The 5334-nt window shown below is 33.4% G+C and overlaps 1 long non-coding RNA gene across 1 annotated transcript; it reads left to right on the forward strand.

Moving 5' to 3' along the window:
• Positions 1-3074: 3074 nt before the first annotated feature.
• Positions 3075-5076, forward strand: LOC120263864. Its single transcript, XR_005537155.1, has 3 exons — positions 3075-3203; positions 3841-3912; positions 4011-5076. It is a non-coding gene; the product is annotated as an uncharacterized LOC120263864 (long non-coding RNA).
• Positions 5077-5334: the final 258 nt, after the last annotated feature.

Here is a 5334-nt window from a genome sequence, read left to right on the forward strand (position 1 = left end):
ATCAACATGATCTCAAAAGAAACTATTTCCATAAGGTAATGTGATATTTTGACAATATGTTCTCTTGATTCACAACATCTTCTCATCTCCTGAAACTGCATTTTTTTGCTTTGAGAGCTCACTATTGAAAGTGTCATTATATACAAGGACCTTAATAGCAGCATGGAATCCAATGTACCCATCTATATCTCTATCTATCTATCCTCATCATCATTTTTTTTTGTAATCTAAGGCATGGTTGAGGTTGTGCTCCATTGCAAGGTCAAGGAGGTTTTTTTATTATTAAATGAAGGACAACCTCTCACTAGCAGTGTTAAGAGAAGGAACAAGCCATATTGAAGCAGCAACTCATGCTATCTATGCAACTAGCTCGGATATTCTCCCATTCTCACCTCCTCTACATTCTCTATTGCTACACAATTTGTGATCCAAATGTTGTAAGAGTAATACATCAAGAGGCACATTTCTATTCTTCACTTCCTGGATGATTATGCCACTTTTCTCATATGCTCCAACATCCATGTAAAGTGTCCTCATCACATTATAAATTGATGGATCAGTTGCAAAGCCTTTCCTTTTTCACTATATCAACTACAACTTGTTCTTTTTTTTTTTTCATTCTTGCCTTGCCATAAACATTTATAAGAGTACCAAAGGTTTGATTTTATTTTGAAGACTTATGATAGCTATGTATAAGACATATTCTTCAGCTCTTGAAATGCCATGCACCTTGGCAATTAAATCCAAACGTATTGCCAGGTCATTAGAAGTAAAATTAAATTGAGTTCCTTGGGTACCCATCCATTAATAAACCTCAAGAGTAAGATTAAACCTTCTAAACTTGCAAAGCTCCTTGGCAACCCAGCAGAGCTCCTACTTGCCAAGCATATCCTCTTCAGCCTCCCAACGCCGGAGCATGCCCACAGTCCCAGCCTTAAGGTTCTCCATCATGGCAATCCGGCGGTAAAGCGAGCTCCATTTCAGCACCTTCTTGTTCTCATAGTCAACGGTGCCATACTTGTGGAGATCGAGCATCAAAAAAGGGCGAAATCTCATCTGCAGCGCTACAGTGCAGAGGTGCACAACTCTTCATGATTAGATGAGAAGCAAGGACTGTAGAAAACGGAAGGATAAGGGGAGGAAACGGCCGTGCCGACGGCCGCGACGGCGATGAGATGCATTGTCGGAGATGCTGCTTAAACTCTTGTGAGGGTTTACAGGGTGTGTGTGTGTGTGTGTGTGTGTGTGAGAGAGAGAGAGAGAGGCACGAGGCAACATATATAGGAAAATATCCTAATGTGCATGTCCTGATAAAAAAAAAACTAAAAGAACATGGTAGCATGCTATCCTTGAACATTTAGTCCATTACATGCATAAAGTTTGAAAAAGAATGCACACAAAAACTACAGTAAACAACTAGGTGGGACCTGCTGAATATAAATGCATGGATATTCTTGGGCAAGCTCATCAAGGAGAATAAAGCTCATCAATTTTTTATTTTATTTTATTTTTAAGAAAGATGTTGAACCTTTCTTTTGCTATGGGAATCCAATTATTTTCTATGGGCTTTCTCTTGTTGCATGTCAAGCAGGTGAGCCTTCCCCAAACTCTCTATATTCTCTTTCAAGAAGAATCAAGACCTCTTCTTCCTTTTCTTTTCTTCGTCCTCTCTTCTTTTCTCACTTTTTTTCTTCTCCCAAACTCTCTATCTTTTTTTCTCCCAATTTTCTTGTTCCACTGTATCCTCTAACTCCATGTATGTTGGGAGATTTTTTTTAATTTGAATTTGAATTATGTATTTATTTATTTATTTTTAAATTTAAATTTCAAACCCTTTTTTCTCTTTTTTTATTTATTTTAAATCAATATATAATATATTCTCCTTTTTAATATATATATATATAGATATATGTATATTTCTTTTGATCATTTTTTTTTTCATTTTTCATTTTTCCATTTGTTTATTTTTTTTATTTTTTACGTCCTACTCCTATTTGGAATAGGATAATTAATAACTCCTTGCTTACTTATCTCTTCCCCTTCTCCTACTCTTATTCAAAGTAAAAGATAGAGCTTATTATTATTTTTACTTTAATTTGAAATAGAATATTAAATTTCTAATAGAATTAGGAATTAAAAATTCTATATAAACAAATGCCCCCTTATAGTTTCCTCAAACACATTAATTAAGGGAGGAAAGTACAAGTACTTTTAAACTTCAAAAGTTTTCAGCGCCTACTTGAGGTAAAAAATTTTTCTTTTTCTAAATGCTCTCTATAGTTTTGCCTTTAGCATACATGATTGTTTGTCCATCACAATATAGACAAGCTCTCGCGCTTATGCAACTGTCACCATGTGTTATACTTTATGTTTTTTGTTATATATATATATATTTTACAAACAAATTAAGCAAGTCATAATGATTCCTTTCTTTTATCGGTCTGTTCACTTTTACAATATGGATTATGGAGACTTTCTTCCTTTTTCATGCAACTAGAATTCCCTTGCTTCATGTGCAGCCTGTTCTATCTCTTTTATAAGTTGGCTTGTTTGTCTCTTTTAACAATCATGACCCTATGAATAGCATGCCACCTTTCTTTGACTATTTTCATTTGTTTGCAATGAAATCCATCACTTTTCTTTTAAATCATGACCCTATGAATAGCATGCCACCTTTCTTTGACTAATTCCATTTGTTTGCAATGAAAGCCGTCCCTTTTTTTTTTAAAAAAATCCATGGGTAGCTTATTTTGATTACATAAGTTTTTTTTCTAAGGATTATCACCACCCTTTTCCCATTTTTTAATAATAAGTAATTTTTGAAATAATATATTTTTTTAGAAATAATTTTGGAACAAATTTCTTTACCAACACTTATCATTAATAATTTTCTTTTCTTTCTTTTCTGTTTTCTTTAAATGGCTCCCACCACCAAAGACAAACTAATAGAGCCTCTTAATGAAAAAGATAAATCGGGACAAATAATCAAAGATAAAGCTCCAATTGAAAAGGAAACCCTCTCCTCAAAAAAGAAAACAGGGATAGTCGTGAAATTCAACTTGGGAAAAGTCAAGTCGGACCTTCTGCGCCACACATATCTTCACCAGTAGAATCAAGGATTTCTCCTAAAAGGATTCGAACTACCACATCATCACGAACTCACTCGGTGCCTTTGCATGATCCTCATCAATTACCACCTCAAGGTTCGTACTTCATATATTATTTTTACTTTTATTTAGTTATTTGTTAATTTATTTTCCTATTTTTTATTATTTGTTTTTTAATACATCTCAAACCCCTTTTTTTTTAATGGATCTCAAACTCCTTTTTTTTCTTTCTTTTTTCCCCTATTTTTTATAAATCTTAAACTTTTTTTTCGAGTAGATCTCAAACTCCCTCTTTTTTTAGATCTCAAACTTTATTTTGAGTAGATCTCAAATTCCCTTTTTGTTTTGTTTTGTTTTTGTTTTGTTTTTTTGTTTTTGTTTTTGTTTTTTTGTTTTTGTTTTGAGTTGATTTCAAGCCTTACTTTTTGAGTAGATCTCAAACTCTCTTTTTTAATTGAATTGATTTTAAACCTTATTTTTGAGTAGATCTCAAACTTTATTTTGAGTAGATCTCAAACTCCTTTTTTTTTTTTACTTCAAACCTTATCATTGAGTAGATCTCAAACTTTATTTTGAATAGATCTCAGACTTTTTTTTAGTAAGTCTCAAACTCCTTTTTTTGAGTTAATTCCAAACCTTATTTTTAAGTAGATCTCAAACTTTATTTTGAGTAGATCTCAAACTCTTGAGTATATTCTGAGCTTATTAAATATGTGGTTTTCCTTCTATTTAGGTGATATTCCTAACATAAGTGAACATGAAGAAGATCAAGCTAGCATCTCCAAACCGGGATCTAACCCAATAGGTATGTCACTTAACAAATCTTTCTCACCCTATTTCTTCTTAATTTTCATTCTTATTTATTTTAACCTTTTTTCCTTTCTATTGCATGTCCTCATGAAGCTCCTTCCCCAAAGATGAGCCCCTCCGCACATGACTCTTTGTTTTTAGATTTTGCACATGATGACAGTTACACACCCATCCTTGATGCTAATCCTTCTACAGAAAGCTCTTTTTCAAAAGAAGCTTCAAAGTCACCACAAGTCATCCCTTCTCCTCAATATGCAAAAGAAGACTCTACTCCAAAAGCTATGGGAGTTGCGTCTATGAGCTCATTTCCTTCTCAACTTGTTAGAAAAGACACTGGCTTGGAGTTTTTTTTTGGGTAAATAAGCTCATTGAAAAGGTGAAAATCATCACGTCCTCATGAACACAAATCTTTGAGGGAGGAAACTACAAAATTGCACAAAAACTTGATGACACATGGAGCTGACATTTCAGTCACAAGGGACAAGATATATGAAGTACTTGATATGGCTAAGATTGCCCATGACACAAATAATGGAGGAAGCGACCTAAACTTGGCGGAAAAGGAGGAATTGATGGTGTAAGAAGAAAAGCTAAAGAAAACTAAATTGTCCCTCACTGCAATATCCCAACATATGGATGAGACTAATATGGAGCTCATACAAATAAGAAAGAAATTGCAAGAATGGAGAGCCCAAGGGGAGGAATTGAAAGCACAAGAAAAAGAGAAAGAACAAATCATCTCCTCAAGAATGGGACTATTATCTAATGCTCCTCCCATTGAAGAAGTGAACAAGTCCCTTGCTGATATTCATCAACAGATTGAAGCACTTGGAGGTGGCGGTGATAAATTACAAACCTCATTGTCATCTAAGGAGGCCCTTGCCAACTTTGAGAGAGTGAAAGCTTAACTTTAGTCTTAGCTTATTTTATCTTCGAATTTAGCTTAGTTTACTTCCATTGCTTAGTTTTAAGCCCTAGCTATTTTATTTATTCAACTTTAGCTTAATGTAATAAATGGACTAAAAGTCCATGTTTTCCTAACTTTTCTCCTTAGTAATAGAAATTTTCCTTCCAAACTATTTTCCTTTTTTGTTTCTTTCTTTTCTTTTCTTTTTATTATTTTTTTTTTTTTATGAGTGGCCGAACTCCAAACATGACTTCAACAGTCCAACTCAAAGAAAAATAATCTATGAGTGTAGATAAAATAAATTTCATGAATACCAGGAAAGATTCAACCATCTGATTATCAACTCAAAAATCAACATTGAATACTACAATACTTAACAAAAACTGATTTAAACTTGTGAATTTTTATGAGAGGTAAATTAACCTCAAACTTAATCTCCACCATCCAAATTGAAGATGGAAACATCATGAGCACGTAAAAAATATTTTCAAAAAGATCCCAAAATGTCTA

This window comes from Dioscorea cayenensis, chromosome 6 (assembly GCF_009730915.1).
Source record: "Dioscorea cayenensis subsp. rotundata cultivar TDr96_F1 chromosome 6, TDr96_F1_v2_PseudoChromosome.rev07_lg8_w22 25.fasta, whole genome shotgun sequence".
NCBI lineage: Eukaryota > Viridiplantae > Streptophyta > Magnoliopsida > Dioscoreales > Dioscoreaceae > Dioscorea > Dioscorea cayenensis.